At 42.7% G+C, this 18970-nt stretch overlaps 1 protein-coding gene across 1 annotated transcript in view; it reads right to left on the bottom strand.

The window, feature by feature from the left end:
* The window catches only part of DCAF1 (DDB1 and CUL4 associated factor 1), a gene marked incomplete in the record, with an annotated part of 1406260 nt that overhangs the window by 886615 nt on the left and 500675 nt on the right, over window positions 1-18970 (bottom strand).

Genomic DNA, 18970 nt, shown 5'->3' with positions numbered 1-18970 from the left:
TTGGTACTGAGTCTCAGAACTGACTCGGCCTTTTACTTCAGCTTGCGCCTTCCAAACTCTTCAGCTAGGATCTACCCATAATGTTCCTCTCTAAATTAACTCAGACTGAGTTTGCCTAAAATAGTAGCAAACAGTAAATAAGAGACCAGACCTGTGTCTCCTATTATAAAGCCAGCCTTGGGAGAATTCGATCCACTAAGAGTCTCGGGCCAGAGGAAGGAGGGGGGAATTGTCAAGGATTTGTGAAGATCAAAAACACAGATGGAACATTATGGTAAGACATAACTTCTTTATCTGATGTCGATCTTCCAATAATCCTTGACTGTGGGACAGAGTCCCCTAGCTACCTGAATCTTAGGAGGTCTCACGGAAAAATATTCCTGAGCATCATCGAGCCGAATGATGCACGTCCCCTAGAGACCTGGTACAGTTTACAAAGAGTGATACAAGTATGAGAAGATGACTATGTGGCTGCTGCACAAATGTCATCTAAAGCAGCTCTGGCATGAAAAAACGCACAGGGTGCTACAGCTCTAGTTGAGTGGGTTTTCAGCAGGACATGGTGGGTGATGTCCCTTTGACTGATAGATAAAGGTGATACAATCTGAGCCATTTAGCTAAAGTAACCTTGGAAACTTGGTTACCCAAGGAAAGTGAGGAAAAGACAACAAACACAGTTGGGTCACATTTTCTGACATCCAATGTTCTGTGACGTAACTGCCTGTGAACATCTAGCAAGTGTAGACAGTACTGTCCCTTATTGGTGACATTAGGGAATAAGACTGGTAGGTGCAAGGTGCGATAGATATTAAATTCTGAAACTGCCTTTAGCAAGAAGGAAGGATTAGTCCAGAGGGAAACCCTGTCCTTGCGAAATATTGTATGGGGGGGGGGGGTTGCAGGACAAGGCTTGAATTTCCGATACTCTTCTTATGGAAGTAATAGCTAATAAAAACAAAGTTTTCCATGTTAGAAATTTTAAGTCACAAGTAGCTGATGGCCCAGTAGGAAATAGATTACGAGACTGCAGAACTGAGGGTAAATCCCATGGAGCAATGAGCTCTTTAAATGGAGGTCTTAACATCAGGATTCCCTTTAAAAAGGCTTTACAAAGTTTGTGACATAAGTGAAGAACCATCAAAACCAATATGGAAATTAGATATGGCAGCTAGATGGACACAAATGGTAGAGGCTGAAGAGCCAGTTTGATAAACAGCCAGAAAATCCAATACTTTATGCACAGGGACTGTGTAAGGGTCAAGAGCATTTAGAGCCCACCTAGCAAAATTTTCCCATTTACTCTGGTACAGTTTCCTAGTAAAGGGTTTGTGATGGACCAAAATGATTTTTCGGACTGGTGAGGAAAGGAAACAATGCCACGTAGTGAGCTTGAGATGTTGGAGATTCGGATGAACCATTCCTTCTGGATGAGATAACAGATCTGGAAATCCAGTCCAGAATCCAAGGTTTCCGAAGCAGAGGAAGCCAAATGAAGGGAAATCAAACCTGTTGAGGACAGAACGAAGCAATGAGGATTACTGCGTTCTCCAACCTCTTGGCTTTCATTAGAAAATAGGATATCAGAGGAGTTGGAGGAAATGCATACAGGAGGACCAGGGGGGCCAATTGTGGAGAAGAGCATCTCTGGGTGACTCCCTGGGGCGGGGGTAGGGCAAAATAACTACTGCACTTGTTCAGAGGGGACACAAACAGATCGCAGCAAGGTTGATCCCAGTGGCGGAATATCTTCTCAGTCACCAAAGGATTGGGAGATCACTTGAGAGGCATTAAAACAGTTCTGTTTAGTTTGTATGCTATCACATTGGAGCTCCCCGGAATATGATTTACCATGAAAAAACAGTTGGAAGAAATTGCCCATTGCCAGACTAGGAGGGCTTCAACAAAGTGGGTAAGATTTGTTTTCTCCTTGTTTGTTGATGCACCAGACCATCGACATGTTGTCCATCTGAAGTGCCAGTATTCCCAAGGGAAGGGCATCTTGAAATGCTTGCAACACCAGGAGCAAAGCTTTCACCTCTAGAATACTGATGAGCAAACTGACCTCCTGTTGGGACCAAGTGCCTTGGACAGTCCTTCTCAGATAATGCCCCCTCACCCTATTTGGGAAGCATCCATGGTCACTATGGTTTGGGACTATGGAAGGATGAAAGGACAGCCAGAAAGAATCTCGTTCGAATGGAGCCACTAAGACAGGCCTTGTTTGCAGCAATTGATCAAGATGTGGTGCGACATCAGCTGATTCCTTAATGACCATTGGGAGGCTAGAAGCCATTGTAGAATCCACATGTGATATCTGGCCAAGGGGACTAGAGTCATAGAGGCTGCCACTGAGCCCAATGCCTGTAAGATGAGCCTAGCTGCAACATTTTTATTCTGGACTATATGGTTTATTTGTGATCTGATCTTTTGGAGCCTGTCTACTGGGAGTGAAGTGATTCCTGTAACCGTATTTATTAGGGCTCCAATAAATTCCAGCTGTTGAGCAGGTTGTAAATTTGACTTTTCATAATTTACTGAAATGCCTAATGAAGTGCAAAGATGCAGGGTGTAACCTCTTGCCCATTGTAGTTGACACCTGGTGGTCACGGTAAAGAGCCAGTCAAGATAAGGAAAAACTCAAAATTCCTGCAGTCTGAGATGAGCTGCTACCACTGCTATACATTTGTTAAACACCCTGGGGGCTGTGGTGAGACCAAAGGGCAGTGCTCTGAACTGGAAATGACTGGCTCCCAGATGGAAGTGCAGAAATCTTATGGAGCATTTGTCCACTTTTATATGGTAATAGGCATCCTGAAGATGTACAGAGCACATCCAATCGTCTTTTTCCAAGAAAGGAAGTATTGATTGCACAGAGACCATCCGGATCTTGGTTTGCTGAACTGCCTTGTTGAACTGGTTGAGATCCAAAATGGGTCTTAAGTCACTGTCTTGTTGGGCACTGAAGAATCTTGAGTAAAACTCGGACCCTCTTTGGTTTGGTGAGGCTTCTTGGATGACTTGTCTCCAAGTTTTTGAATTTCTATGACTGCTGCTTCCCTGTGACTGGAGGGAACATCCTAGAGTCTCTCTTGCGTTTTTGGAGTTGATGAAAGGGGAATGATGAAACCTCCAGAAATTATACCTTGCACACATTTTCCTATGTTATCTGTAGCCAGGCACATTGGTGCAGGGATAATAGTCGCCTGACTGCCTCCAGAGGAAGGCAACTGGGCTTCCTTTCAGGAGTGATGGTAGGAGTTATCAGAGAAAGAATCTCTGGACCCCTAAGTTCTCCAGGCCACCTCTGCCTCTAGGATGGCGTCTTCCATTGTTGCTTCCCCTTCTGCTCAGGGGAAAGCCCTTGATACGCGAGTTCTGGAAAGGCCCTTGGGAATTTTTGAATCATAGCCTCCCACTTCTCTGGTTCATGGAGTAGGGCCATTGAGGAGTGGAAAAGCATATGCCTATGGCAGAGTCTTCCCATCTTTCGCACATCTGGCCAGTTGATCTTTTACCTTGGGTCAAAACAGGGATGTTCCATCAAACACAGTACTGATGGACAAAGATTTAAACGGCTCCACAAAGTCACACAAGCGCATCCAGATGCGTCTCCTATTGGCAACGCCTGAACCCACTGCTCTGGTCAACCCTTCGGCTGCATGGGCAATTAGCCTTACGGACGAGTTAGCTTAGAGAGTGGTGAGCTGAGAGGTAACCTTGTCTCGTACCCTTTCGACTACTGCTCCTGTGAAAGTATCGGACAGTTATTTAGTAACAACAAAGCACCAAAAAATTGTTGTCACACCAAGTAACAAAAACCTGTTCCACAAACAATAAAGGTCTTTCTCCCACAGAATTCCAAAAGGATAAAGTCCACCAGTAAAGTTATGTAATCGATTTATTTTCACAACAAAAAATCTTAGCGCTTTCGTCTCCCTCCGGAGACTTCTTCAGAGATGAATTAAAACCACAAAATGCGTCAGTTTTTATACTTTATCTAGTGGGCTGGTCAATAGGTTAATTAATTGATTAACACATTTCATTCCTTTCCTTCTAAAAGTGAAATGCACACTATTTTCATTGTGTGCAGAAAATACAATTTTATCACAGAAAACATTGGTCTTTAAATTCAGTTATCAAATGTCTGTCTTTATATATTGAACTCAGTGGGTGTTAAATTGTCTGTACTTCCCATATTAATATCTTTTCGATTTTTATTGTATAAATACCTAATGTTCTTCATGACACATTTTTCAAAATTAAATAGTTCTTTCTGTAATGGTGGGTTGTATGTACTAGATCTTTTTAATTTTGACATACTGCCTTTATTATCTTCATATGTTTTGTCCTTAAAATTATGAATAAAATTTAATTTCCTTGTATATAACTTAATATCTAACAAGATATTGTCCAAAGGTGGCATACTACTAGGAACAAAACTAAAACCTTTTATAAATAAATTAAAATAGTCTTCACTAATCTGAATGTCTGTATAATTAAACATATTAAAATTGTTAAAAGAATTTATAATATTTGTCATCAGTCTCTTGATTAGTGCTCTCCTGTCTCCCAATTGATGTCTCTTCCGCATTACTTAAAACACTACTAGTAGTTAATGTTGCAGTCTCCCTGTATACGGATTGTTGTTCTCCGCTATCTGTGCATATGTTGGTTGTACATTCCGGTTTCTTATTCTTTCTGATCTCCTCGGTTCGTCTATTTCTAAAGGGATAACATCCCTCCGGTTAAACCTACTTTCATTGCCTTCATATCTTTGATAATCAGTACTGCCAGTAGCTTGCAAACCATTATAAAACTGTTCTTCATCCCTAAATTCATAGTTTCTCTGATAATGGTTATTATTGTAATGCTTACTAGCAGAGTGATAATTTTTCTTTTTATAGTTCAAATCTGGTCTCCTGTCACAATAATATGCTAGATTTAATTCATATTCCTTTAAATCTCTTTCTATTTTAGATAATTTTCTATTCATGTTAATATTTGTATAATAATCAACATCCTATATATATATATAAACATTCTATAATATATGTTTTTATATTCTTCTACTGAAAATAAAACATCTGTGCTGATACTCAAATACAAGTTATCAATCTCTTTCTTAGTGTTTTCCATATTCACTTTGTTATATTTAATCATTTCCTTTAAAATGGCCAGCCCACAATCATTTAATATACCAGTAACAATTTTAAAAAACTTGTTGTCATGCTTCGCATTATTAGGATACTTATTCAATCTAAGACCTTTAGGCACATTTTTTTCTTTTAAACATTTTTCAAAATAATTATTTTCGACTGCCCAGGCCTTATATTTCTGTAACAATATTTTAAATGTCTTACAGTTGTCTTTGAAAGTAGGGACTTCCTTATTCTCCTTTCTTCTTTCTTTTTCGCTCGTATTACGAAATAAGCGATTAAGCCAAGTTCCAAAATCCATGTCCTTGTATGTATCTGCTATTGGAGCCACCTTCCGTTGCATTTCCTGTCCCAGGTTAGACCTCAGAACTGTATAGTTCCTTGCGTTTGCATTCAACAGCCCATTCTCCTCACCTCGCCACTCTTTTCTAGCGTCTGACGTCATCAATTCTGCGTCAAGTACTCTCGGACTGCTTTGCGCACATGGAATCTTGCTGGCTGTACTTAAAGGTATAGCATCTGCTTGCGAATGCGTTTGTATTAACTTGATTAATTCAGATAATAAACTACTGGTATCCATGGCAGGATATCCTCGTTCACAGATCAGGTACCTCCCAAAGGGCAACTAGTAACCACAAAGCACCAAAAAATTATTGTCACACCAAGTAACAAAAACCTGTTCCACGAACAATAAAGGTCTTCCTCCCACAGAATTCCAAAAGGATAAAGTCCACCAGTAAAGTTATGTAATCGATTTATTTTCACACCAAACAAAAAACAAAAAATCTTAGCACTTTCGTCTCCCTCCGGAGACTTCTTCAGAGATGAATTAAAACCACAAAATGCAATACTTTATCTAGTAGGCTGGTCAATAGGTTAATTAATTGATTAACACATGTCATTCATTTCCTTCTAAAAGTGAAATGCACACTATTTTCATTGTGTGTAGAAAATACAATTTTCTCACAGAAAACATTGGTCTTTAAATTCAGTTATCAAATGTCTGTCTACAAATTCAGTATAAATATAAAATATATAACGTTATATTGAATATATCAAAATACGTTGCAATATATTAAATGAATTCAATAAATCATAAGTACATTTAATATACTTATTATATTGAAGAAAAAATGAATGCAAAAAGATCAACATAACTTTCAATGCTTTTTCTAATAAATCAATACAAGTAGATCCACACAACAGTATGTTGTACCAAAACCTTAAGACAAACAGTGGGAGACCACTGTTAACATGCTAAAAAAGAAACACTAATATCCTATTAAATATATTACATACAATAATAATGATAATATTGGGTATAAATAGTATAAAAATACAAAATGCAGAAATATAAATAGTAAAAATACAAATAATATATACATATGGAAAAATGTATACACATAATGTGCACACAAGACATACGTACATATACATACCCATACACACATATATCATGTACCCACACATCTACATACCCACACACATAAACACACATATATAGCCAAATGCTTACATTTATTTAATCAGACCTCTCTGCAACCTGGTAAAGTGCACCATGAGTTCAAAGAAAGGAGTGTGAAGGTCAATGTAGTGTAAAAGTATTTCCCAAACCTATCCATAGACCTAGACTCCTTGTTACGAGGATGAATAATAGGACTTACTTCTGCAAGTTCCTTCTTTGTGGCTGCTGCTATCACCATGGCATCTACGGGGATACCCTTAGCCAAATGCTGCTCGTCCTTAGTGGCAGATAAGATCTAAACAGGCCTTTTTGGGATCAGTTTGATGAAGTCAGGAATTTTCCATGCCTGCTGAGTGATCAGTTTAATAAGCTAGTAAGCTGGCGGAGAGATGCAAGAGGTAGAGGGCTGGGCACAAAAAGCCTCCAGGTATACAGATTACTCCACGGAAGGCTGGAGAGAAGCCCAGCCACCTCTGTTTCAGGATTTCCAGGATGTCCCCAAAGGAATCATCATCGGGGGTGACCTGCGAGAACCTTCCCCTTCATCAAAATCGGTATCTTCTGTGACGGACACCTTTGGGAATCTAAGCGTTTCCTCTTGCCCTTTTTCTTCGAAGGTACTTCCTCAGTGGGATGTTCTGGGGATGTACCCAAAGAGGAAATCAAAGTGGGTTGCCCCTGAGGCTTTTGTGCCCCCCTGTCCCAGGGAAGAGACTGGTGTGGAAGCTCTGGTGGAAGGGATACTTACCTTCTCCATGATTCGATAGGATTTATATTCATATTTACAAGTCTCTCAATAATGCTTGCGTAAGAAACAGTGTCAAAAGGCCTTGGCCATATCTAGATATGCTGTATGAGCTGCATAACCACTGTCCTCTGCTTCAGTTACTTATTCAAATAAATTCATGACATTAAAGAGGCAGAACCTTCCTTTCAAAAAAGCCAAACTGATGAGGGTCCAGGGTTTAGAGATTTTCAATGTCCAGATTAATGAAGTCTGAGACAATGGGCTATACATCATTACATGTCACATTAGTGAGAGGTATGTAGTTGCCAGGGTCAGTGGCTGCGCCACCCTTGTGTAATGAAATTAAAACCACTGATTTCCAGGCTTTAGGAATGGGACAAGTGAAGAGTTAGACTAATGAGTTTAAGTAGGGGTTCAGAAAGGTCATACGTGGCACGGATAATCAAGCAACCTGGTATGTTGACAGGGTCCACTGATGTAGTGGTCAGTTTTTCACAGGGCTGAGAGAATTTGTTCCATAGTAATAAGAGGAGGTGGCTGGAGTTGCACAGCCTGTGGGATGGAGTAAAATTTGCAATAAATTTGTAATTTAGGATATTAGCCATTTCCTTTTGGTCAGAGTGAAGTACTATTGTGGACTAGCTGTGAACACGGTCGTGTGTTATTTCTTAACTTCCTGACATAGTTAAAGAAAGATATGCAGTTATTTTTCATTTTGGTAGCCATTTTAAGTTCATATTCAGTTTTGAGCTTCGTAATGGTTCCCTCAAGCTCTTTGTTAGTTTGCTTAAGTACACTCTAAAGGTAGGCAGAATGAGACCTCCTAAGTATCAAGTAGTTTCTTTCTCTTGTTATATAATTTGTATAAATATTCCATGACACAGGGTTGTTTTTAAATTTCTCATTCTATTTGTTCCATACAGGGACTGCCTTTACCAATGTATCTAAGTGGGAGTAGAAGCCAGAGGTGCAGCTTCAGCAATAGGATCCTTCAGATTACTTGTCAAGCCTGATGTAGAGGCAAGCATTTAAGCAATCTAAATACATCCAGTCATCTCCTTATAGAATAGGAAAGAGTGCAAAGTGGCTATTCACAATGTTTCCTACTGTATATAACGTTTAAATGCCAACATCTAAAATAGGCCTGAAGCCCTTAAAAGGTTCACAAGGTTCTTATGTTTATGGCCAAATAAACCATTGCAAAGTAGAAACATGTCACCAAACACTGATCTAAGACTAGCAATATTCCCTCTTAAAGTACACCTTCCTCACATATCAGAGGAAAAAAATTCTGTGACCACCCATACAATTATCCAGAAGGAACACACTCTGACATGCAATGGCAGCTACTCCAGAAATGAGAGATATGTTGGGCTGCGTATGTGATACCATCCAGTGTTCTTTAAGTGACAGCATAGACCTAGGTCTCTGGAGAGGGTGTTTACTTTTTCACTTGATCAGTTTAGGTGTACGAGTTCAAAAAATGCTGGGTCAATCACAGCAAAGAAGGCTCAACAGAGATCAAGCCTTAAGAGTATGTACACCACCGGTCAATCACAGCAAAGAAGGCTCAACAGAGATCAAGCCTTAAGAGTATGTACACCACCAAGTAGAGAGACAGAGCTTTTAGTCTATAAAAAGTAGTGCTTATCCTAATACAACCTAGAAGTACAGTTATGGACCTACCATAAATGTAGATGTTAGAGTGTATTCACTGTTGCAGTCATTACTCTTGGGTTATCCTGCTGGCAGGCTACCCGCAGTCGGCCCGAGTTCCAAAGTCTAGGTCCGGCGTCGCCTCTTCCCCGTCAGTGCGCCAGGGGTATAAAAATGCAGCAGACGCCATTTTCTTCAGTTTTTCTTGCCCCAGATGTCAGGTGCCCCAAATAGGCAGGCTGAAAAATATATCAATAAGAAATGCAAGCATAAAAATAACATTTCCTTCATCTACAAGCAAGTACACCAAAAAGGTTGTATAGGATAGAGAAGTGTAGATAAGTCCCAGCAAAGAGAAGGGGAGAAGCTGGGTGGGTAACCTGGACGGCAACAGTGAATACACTTGAACATCTACATTTATGGTTGGTACACAACTGTACTATGTTCATCGTGTTTCACTGTTGCAGTCATTACTCTTGGGTTGAATCCCAAAGTTGAGGAAGGGTGGCTGGGCTAAATAGGATTAGGAGAGGCTATGAGGCCCTGCAGAACTGCAGTGGCGAAGCCTGCTCTGGACTTAGAGTAGAGGCAAGTGGTAGTACTTTATAAAGGTGTGCACTGAACTCCAAGTCGCAGCCTCTAAGATTTCTTTGGTTGGTACTCCCCTGAGGAAGGCTGCTGAGGTGGCTGCTGCTCTGGTGGAATGAGGCCTAATGCCCTTAGGCACTAATTTGCCATGTTGAGAATAGCAGAAAAGGATGCAATGGCCTATCCATTTAGAAATAGTCTGTTCTGAGATGGCCTTTCCTTGTGATCCTGCAGCATATGACACTAGACGTTGCTCAGTCTTTCTGAAAGCTTTAGTTCTGTCCAAGTAGAAATGTAACTGCCTGTGTATGTTCAAAGAATGCAGAATTTCCTCACCCTTGTTCTGTGGAATTGGGTAAAAAGGTAGGCAAGTGAATGGTTTGATTGAGGGCCACACTGGACACCACCTTAGGCATAAATGTAGGGTTTGTCCTCAGAGAAACCCTGTCTAGATAAAAAATGATGAAAGGTTCCACAGCCAGGATTGCTTGTAACTCCGAGACTCGCCTTGCAGAGGTAATGGCTAGGAGCAGAGCGGTTTTCCAGGATAAGAATTTAATATCCGCTGTTGATGCTGGCTCGAAAGGAGGCAGTGTGAGGCTTTTCTAAAACAAAATTGAGGTCCCAGGCCGGAAATGGTGCTCTCCTTGGAGGCCTAATGTTTTTGGCCCCTCTGAGGTACTGCCTTATTAAAGGGTGAGAAAAGATAGGTGGTTCCGTATTGTAATGTGCAGAAATGGCAGAGGCATGAATCTTAATTGATGAGAAAGAAAGGCCTTTGTTCAGCATCTCAGTCAGGTATTGTAAAATCTGAGGAACGTTTGGTGCAGTCATGTCAATGCCTTGTTCCTGGTTTCAAGCACAGAATCTCTTCCATTTTTCTGCATAAGATTTTCTGGTACTGGGCCTCCTGGCCTCCAAGATAACATCCATAACAGCTTTTGAAAGAGGAGTGTTCAGAATGGTTACATTATCAGCCATGCTGCCAGATTTAAGGTCCTGAGTTGGCTGTGCAGGATCTGATTGTTTTGTTGGGTCAGTAAGTGAGAAGTTTGAGGCAATATCCATGCTGGACCTGGAGACAAGCTCATCAGGATTGGGTACCGGTGCTGGCGTGGCCAGTCTGGTGCAATCAGAATCATTTTTGGCTTCTCTTGTCTGACCTTTAGGAGTACTCTGGGAAGGAGAGGTAGTGGGTGAAAAGCATGTACTGTTAGATTTTTCCAGCTGAATGATAGGGCGTCCACTTTCCATGCTTGCTTGTTGTAAATCCTCGTGCAAAATCTCTGCAATTGACAGTTGTGAGGGGAGGCAAATAGATCTATGTCTGGGCATCCCCATTTCCTTATCATCCTGAAGACTTGTGGATCCAGTTTCCATTTGTGGGGATCCATGAGGTTTCTGCTTAGTTCGTCTGCCAGAGTATTTGTTTTTCCTGGCAGGAATTGTGCTTGCAGGTGAACTTGAAAAGCCAATGCTGTGTCCCATAATGTCATTGTTTGTCTGCAGAGGAGGTAGGAATGGGTACCTCCCTGCTTGTTTATGTACCACATGACCATAGTGTTGTCTGTCTATCAGTAATTGTCCTGGGTAAAGCAGGTCCTTGAAAGCTGTCGGGGCATTTTGAACAGCTAGCATCTCTTTTTGATGTGAAGATGCATCTGGTTTGCAGGCCATGTGTCCTGAATACATTTTCCTGCCATATGGGCCCCCCCAGGCATAATCTGATGCATCTGTTGTCAGTGTTTGTCTGGCTGTGGGTAAACTGAATGCCAGACCCTTGTTGTGGTGACAGGCTTCTGCCCACCATTGAAACTCCTGTTGTAGGCAGGGAATGAGTGCAATTACTGTCTCCAGGCTGTGGCAATGCTGAGTCCAAACACTTTTCAGATACCATTGTAGTTTCCTCATATGCAGTTTGGCATATGAAATTAGTAGAATGCAGGATGCCATGAAACCCAAGGCCTGCAGGATTTTCTTTGCAGATAAGTGGATTTTTGTTGCCAATTTCTTGAAGTAAGTAGTCAACTGTTTTTGTTTGTCTGGCGTGAGATAAGCCATCTGGGCAGTTGTATTTAAGCTTGAGCCCAGGAATATTCTCTCTTGAGAGGGCACTAGTTTTGATTTCTTTTCGTTTACTGTGTACCCTAGGCCAATTAGTAATCTTTTTACAAATGCCAGATGCTTTAGAGGAGTGTCTTTGTTCTCTGCTTGAATTAGGCAGTCGTCCAAGCAGGGATAAATTTGAATTCCTTTTTGTCTGCAAAACGCAATTACTGTTGCCAGGCATTTTGTAAATACCCTGAGCGCAGTAGATGAGCCAAAGGGCAGTGCAGAGAATTGGTAATGCATTGAGCCAGCTATGAATGTGAGGCATCTTCTGCAAGATTGTCTGACTGGGACATGCAGGTATGCCTCTTTTAGATCCAAAGTTACTAGCCAAGCCCTCTTGTCCAGCATGGGCAGTAGCTGCTGGAGAGTCAACATCTTGAATTTTGGAACTTCCAGAAACATATTTAGTATAGATAGGTCCAGAATTGGTCTCCAGGTTTTGTCCTTCCTGAGTACTAGAAAAAGTCTGGAGTAAAATCCTTGCCCCTGCTCTTGTTGTGGTACTTGCTGAATGGCCCTCATGTCCATGAGGGCTGTAATTTGTTTTTTTGCCTCTGCCCACTGATTGTCTGGCAGGTCTGGCATGCCCTTTGACCTTGGTAGGGTGTGAAAGTGGAACCTGTAGCTTTGGGACACTATGTTCAGAACCCATTTGTCTTGAGTAACCATTTGCCAATTTGATGAAAAAAGTGCTAGTTTTCCCCTTAAGGGGGCTGTCAAAAGGAAACTGCTTGGAACTGGTAGAGGAAAATCATTGGGACTGTTTCCTGTAAGGCTATGATTTGTCTTCTCTGCTTTTGGAGGTAGGAGCACCCCATTGTTTAGGCCTGTATGAGCCTTGGGGCTGAGATCTGCCTCTGGGACACCTGTATCTGCCTCTTTGTGGTCTGTCTGAGACTGGAAAGGACCAATTTTTAGAAGTCCAGTTCCTGCTAAACCTGGGTGATTGCTTTATCCTCCATTTTCTTCAACACCTCTTCTGCTTTAGTACCAAACAAAGTATCATGCTGTAATGGTGCATCTAATAATTTTGCTTTAACATGATCAGGCAGATTTTGTTCCTTTAACCAAGCATGTCTTCTAATAACAGAACCTGTAACAGCGGACCTGCAAGAGGCCTCCATTGAATCATAACCACATTGCAAAGTATGCTTTCCCACTTGTTCAGTTGCATGCAATAAATCCTGCAATTCCTTGTTCTCTGAACATTCAATATTTGTCAACATTTTCTGTTTAAGTAGTGACATTAAATATTGCTGATATTTAAGCATATGAAATTGACAATTTAAAGCCCTTACAGCCAGGGAGGCAGAAGTGTATACTTTTCCCCCCATCTGTCTAGAGCCCTAGAATCCCCATCAGAGGGGACAGGGTTTTTTGCAGTGGAAACCTTAACCCCCTTGGGACCCTGAGATATAGTTTCTGGGTCAGCAGCCAGGTTTTTATAATAGGAATTTATGAGAATCCGGGACCCTGTAGTATCTGTCTGGCTTAGCAAGTGCAGGGAGTAGAGAGTCAGGGGATAGTTCGGACTCTGAAAACACATCTACAATGTCTAAAACAGGAGGAATGGCAAGGGGTCTATGCTGAGGAAGAAGCAGGAAGTCTCTGAGCCTTTTCTTAGACTCAGAATAATCTTGGCTCTCCCAGTGGAAATGCTCCCTCATAGTATGCAGTGTTTTCCCAAAGGAATAGTCCTCATGAGGAGAGGCTGAAGGAATGGATTCTTCAGCATCAGAATCCTCAAAGGGAAGCATGGAGAAGTCCTGTTCAGAACAGGAATAAGAGGAAATAGATACGTGATCAGAAGAATCATACTCTGTCTCTTGCCTAGACCTCTTATCAGGAGGGGGATGGGAGCCCCTGATCAAAGTAATTAGGTCTTCGGCCATTTTGAGCATCTGTTTTTTAGGCATAGTAGTCTGAATAGGAGAATGCTGTACTTGTTTCTTTGTCTTTAGAGCTGCTTTAGTCTTTGCTTTTGAAGCGGAGGATGGCTTAATATATAGTTGTGTAGGTCTGAAGACACCCTCAGAAGCCGATGCCCGCTCAGCGGCTCCAGACCCATCTGAGGGATTGATTTCAGAGTGTCCAATACCTTGAGTATCCAGAAGCCCAGTCGTCTCCACGTGGGAGTCGGTAGCGGCCTGTGGCTCTGAGGTAGCGGGAGCCAGGGGCTGCGAAAGCGTCTCACTGAGAACTGGCGAACCGGCGACTGGCCTAGAAGAGGCTTCATCAGTTTTGGGCCTCGGATGCCTATCATTGTCCTTGTCCTTGCGTTTTTCGTAAACTCGGTTGTCAGCTGTTCCGCCAGCATTATGTAATTAAATCTTCGGCCAAAGTAATGAAAAGCAAAATCGAACCGACGCTTGATAGTGCGTTGGTTGAATCTAGCACAAAACCGACAGCTAGCAACGTTGTGATCAGGGCCTAAGCAAGGAATACAGTTAAGAGTGAAAATCCTTATGAGGTATTTGCTTCCCACAAGAAATATAATTGTTAACTTTTTCTGACATCAGTCTGGAGCAAGATAAAAGTTTCACCAACGGGGTACTTAGCTTTAATGAAGACTTCGTTTCTGAAATTCAGCTATGAAAATCTCAGGAGTCGGTCAACCGGCACTTGCGAACAGCTTTTGCTTCGGGCACCGCGCTGCAAGAAAGACCGAAGAAAATGTCATTGGCTGCATCTTTTATACCCCTGGCGCACTGACGTCAGGGAAGAAGCGACAGCATCCGACACCAGACCTAGACTTTGGAACTCGGGACAACTGCGGGTAGCCTGCCAGCAGGATAACCCAAGAGTAATGACTGCAACAGTGAAACACGATGAACATCAGAAATTAATTATAATTGGTCTCTCTTTTGAAATATGAACATTTGGAACTGGATTTATTTCATTTTTATTAATAAAATAATTTAGCCGAAGGGATTGTTCCAAATATTTGGACTGTCAACAATACTGTAGTGGAATTTCAGTGCATCTTGATGCATACTCCCTGCTTACAACCAGGTCTGACTGGAGATACTGGAGTCCCCACCGGTGGGTGACCTTTGACTGCATATTCCAGAGACAAGCCAAAAGATCAGTGCAGCAAAGTCACTTGACATGGGATCCAGAATCTTCTTCTCACGGGAAGACAGAGTGAAAATTGTGTGGTAACTGCAATGAGGGAACATCTTTAATTCATGACTAACACAGAAGTACACCAACAATTCTTCACTGTAGCTAAGACAAGGTAAGTTGCTCCATCCAGTCATGCCTTTCCAGTTACCCTCATCATTCTCTACACCAGAAGTGAAGTCATGCAGTAAAATGATAATTACAAAGTGACAGCCTATTAAACATTAAATCCATGATCTTTAAGGCCAAATACTACCTACTCAGGCACCAATCCACAAAATGCTGCTTTTGCAGCTCAGCTGAACTGAGCCAAAAGTGCATTTATTAGCAGAATCTATGTGCATCACACCCTCCTACTGCAGGAGGACAGTCCACCACTATCCATGAAATCTGCATCCAGACCTTAACAGTGCTCAAAAGTTAAACAAAGCTAACTTAAGCTTTTCAACCTAATGGATGAGCTTTGGCTCTTTCTCCAGTAAAGAGGTGACACTTCATATTCTAAGACACTTTTGACCGTCCAGGTCAAGTTGATGTTAATCTGTTCTAGTCCTGCCTGGCACTTGACTGCCATCACATCTGACACCCACACACTTGCTTTACAGGATGGTTATTCACTGGTGATCACCATTCTTAATCCTGGCTCCAAGTGTGGGTCTCGGTAGCTACATAACCTGTCTGGTAGTTAATGCAAACAATTAAGCGTATGAGCAGTTAATAAGCTCCATCCTACAGTCCAGGGTTTCAGCTTCTACTTGCCTACTCTGAGACTCTGACTGGAACACTGCTCAGTTAAGTGATTTACTCAAGAGTCTGAAAGAGAGTTATGTAGACTAGCTGCTGTATCCCAAATATTATAATATATATATATATATATATATACACACACACACACACACACACACACACACACACACACACACACAAGCACATTTAGATAACTACGGAACAATGTGGTCTCCAAAGAGCATATAGTTTCAAATACTATAAAACAAAACAAAAAAAAAGGCTTCACTTAGAACTGACCACCGTTTATTATACAAAATTCAGCACTCTCATCTAATCATTTCAAACTGAAAAACATTCAAAGTGATTAAATTAAATACAAAAATCACATGATGAAAAACAACCCATCATATCTTTTAGTTATGTACTCACCATAACTTCAGATGTTTGGGATCCATCTCGCCTACATTCTGTACTGATGGGCTCGGAGCCGATCCCTCGGCTCCGACTCGGCACGCTTATGCTATAGAGCGAGGCCTCTTATTGGCTGAGCTATCTTTATCCCAGGATGCACCACCACTAATCACCCAGATCTTGTTTGTCCGCATACATGCACACATGCACAACTTGATTATATAACATTGTTAGATGTTTCAAGATGAAACAGGATTCGGACCTTCTGGTATCCTCTGATCTCCAAGGAAGGGGGAAGGAGGGTGGGTTATTAGGAATGTAGGCGAGATGGATCCCAAACATCTGAAGTTATGGTGAGTACATAACTAAAAGATGTTATGTGATCCTATCTCGCCTACATTCTGTACTGATGGGACAGCGTCCTTAGCACCTAAATCCCGGGTGGCTCATTGGAAAACACTCCTGAGCACTGTGGAACCAAATGAAGCTCGTCCTCTAGATGCCACATCTAATTTGTAGTGGGAAATGAAGGTGTGCGGGGAAGACCATGTAGCCACAGCACAAATGTCACTAATAGCAAGCTTAGAATGAAATGCTATGGAAGTAGCCATAGCCCTTGTAGAATGAGCCTTGACAGAGGTGGAAAGCTCTTTGTTAGAATAAAAATAAGCTTGAGAAATACAGTCCCTGATCCATTTGGCAATAGTGACCTTTGTGACAGCTTTGCCCAATTTGTTATCTGCAAAGGATACAAACAACTGATCTGTTTTCCTTGTTTGTTTGGTCCTGTCTAGATAAAAGTAACTGTCTGTGTACATCTAGTGTGTGGAATATAAACTCCGCCTTGTTAGAGTATTTTGGGAAAAAAACTGGAAGCTCTAACAATTGTTGTAAGCAGAAAGTAGAACAGACCTTAGGGACAAAGGAAGGATTTGGTCTGAGGGATACTCTGTCCTTGTGAAAAACCAAGTACGGGGGTTTTACTGACAAAGCTTGAAGCTCTGAAACTCTTCTGGCAAGTAATAAGCCACCAGAAAAGCTGTCTTCCATGACAGAAACTTTAAATCACATGTAGCTGCAGGTTCAAAGGGAAAAGAGGTCAAGGCGCGTAATCCATGGGGCTCTTCCCCGGAGCCGGGGTTAGGGAGAAGAATTCTTCGCACTTCGCATTCAGAGGAGTCGCGAAGAGGTGCATAACTCTGGAACTCCCCATTAAGCTGAAAATCTGACTTGCAACTGTCATATTCAGAGGCCATTCGTGAGGAGAGAGAATGGTCCTGCTCAATCTATCGGCTATCACATTGGACTTGCCCGGTATGTGAGTAGCCACTAGGAAGCGTTTGGTGGAGACTGCCCATTCCCAAACCCTCATGGCTTCTCTGCAAAAAGGATAGGATCTGGTCCCTCCCTGTTTGTTCAGGTACCAAACAACTGACATGTTGTCTGAGTGAACGGCAATCACACCTTGAGGGAGATAATCGTGGAGGGCTTGAAGGGACAGAAGTACTGCCCTCATTTCCAAGATGTTGATATGAAGCAAAATCTCTTCCGGATGCCATTTGCCTTGGACTGACCTGCCCAGGGAATGCCCCCCCACCCCGTCTGGGAGGCGTCCGTGGTCAAAGTGGCAGCGGAGGAGGTAGAACAAAGGGTCGTCCCTGATCCAAGTTGGAGGGCACTAGCCACCAGCGAAGGCCCCGTCTGCAATATTCCGTGATTCATACAAGGTGGTTGAGGGGGAGTTCCTGAAAGGACCACTGAGCTGAGAGGAGCCACTGGAGAATCCTCATGTGCAACCTTGCCAAGGGGACTAGAAGAACCGTGGGGACATGGATCCCAATAGCTGCAGGACCATTCTGGCTGGGGCTTTGGACCTGGGAAGTAAGGCTCGAACTTGATTTTGTATGGTTTGAATTCTGTCTGTAGGTAGATAGACCCGCATTTGGTTTGAGTCTATCTCTACCCCTATGAATCTTATTCGTTGAGATGGCAGCAACACAGACTTTGGCCAATTGAAGGTGATTCCAAGGGAATTGCCCAGTGATATAGTGGCTTGTAGGCTCGGCAGAAGTAGATGCTTGGAGGTGGCAGTTAAGAGCCAGTCATCTAGATACGGAAACACCTGGAATCCTAAACTTCTCAGGTGAGCAGTCACTACTGCCAAGCACTTGGTGAACACCCTGGGGGCTGTGGTGAGACCAAAAGGGCAGCAGCCGGAACTGAAAATGACTGCCTCCTAGGCTGAAGCGCAGATGTCTCCTGGACGCTTGATGTACCATGATATGATAATAGCGTCCTTGAGATCTATGGGCACATCCAAACACCTTTCTCCAGCAATGGGAGAATGGTTTGTAGAGTGACCATTGAACTTGGACTTTCTGACTGAGCGGTTTAGGATGCTGAGGTCCAAAATGGGCAAAAAGTCCCAGTCTTTGGCACCAAAAAGAATCTTGAGTAAGTCCCTAATCCGATCTGGTCTGCAGGGGACGGTTGGATGACTCCTTTTGCAGCAGCTTTGAAATTTCTGAGGCTGCGGTATCCGTTGACTGGGTGGCGGGTCCGGGATTTTTGGACTGAGGGGGTGAGAGAATGGGATGGAGTAGCGTCCGGCGATAATCCGAAGCACCCATCGGTCCTGAGTGATCCCTTCCCAGGCCTTCAGGTGCTTGAGAAGCGACCCCGACTGGCTCGGAGCAGCACAGCCGGGCAATCCCTCAGGACTATGAAGGCTGAAGAGCCACGAAAGGACTCGTGGTCTCCAGTGTTGCAAGGGCCTCTGCCGCCTCTGGGGCCAGCATCTTCCGGATAATTTCCCCCTCCTCTGCCTCTGGAGGGAACCTTCCTACTGAGAGGGTAAGGCTTCTGAGATCTCACAGACCACATTTTCCCTCCTCTTTTAGCCTTGGGATAAGGCCGAAGGGAGTGGAAAATCGTGCCTCTGACAGTCAGAGTCTTACCTTCCTGTTCACAGCGGGTTAGTGT

The sequence above is a fragment of the Protopterus annectens genome, chromosome 7.part1, assembly GCF_019279795.1.
Source record: "Protopterus annectens isolate FY-2018-M chromosome 7.part1, PAN1.0, whole genome shotgun sequence".
NCBI lineage: Eukaryota > Metazoa > Chordata > Ceratodontiformes > Protopteridae > Protopterus > Protopterus annectens.
This window is presented reverse-complemented; position numbering and strand designations above follow the sequence as displayed.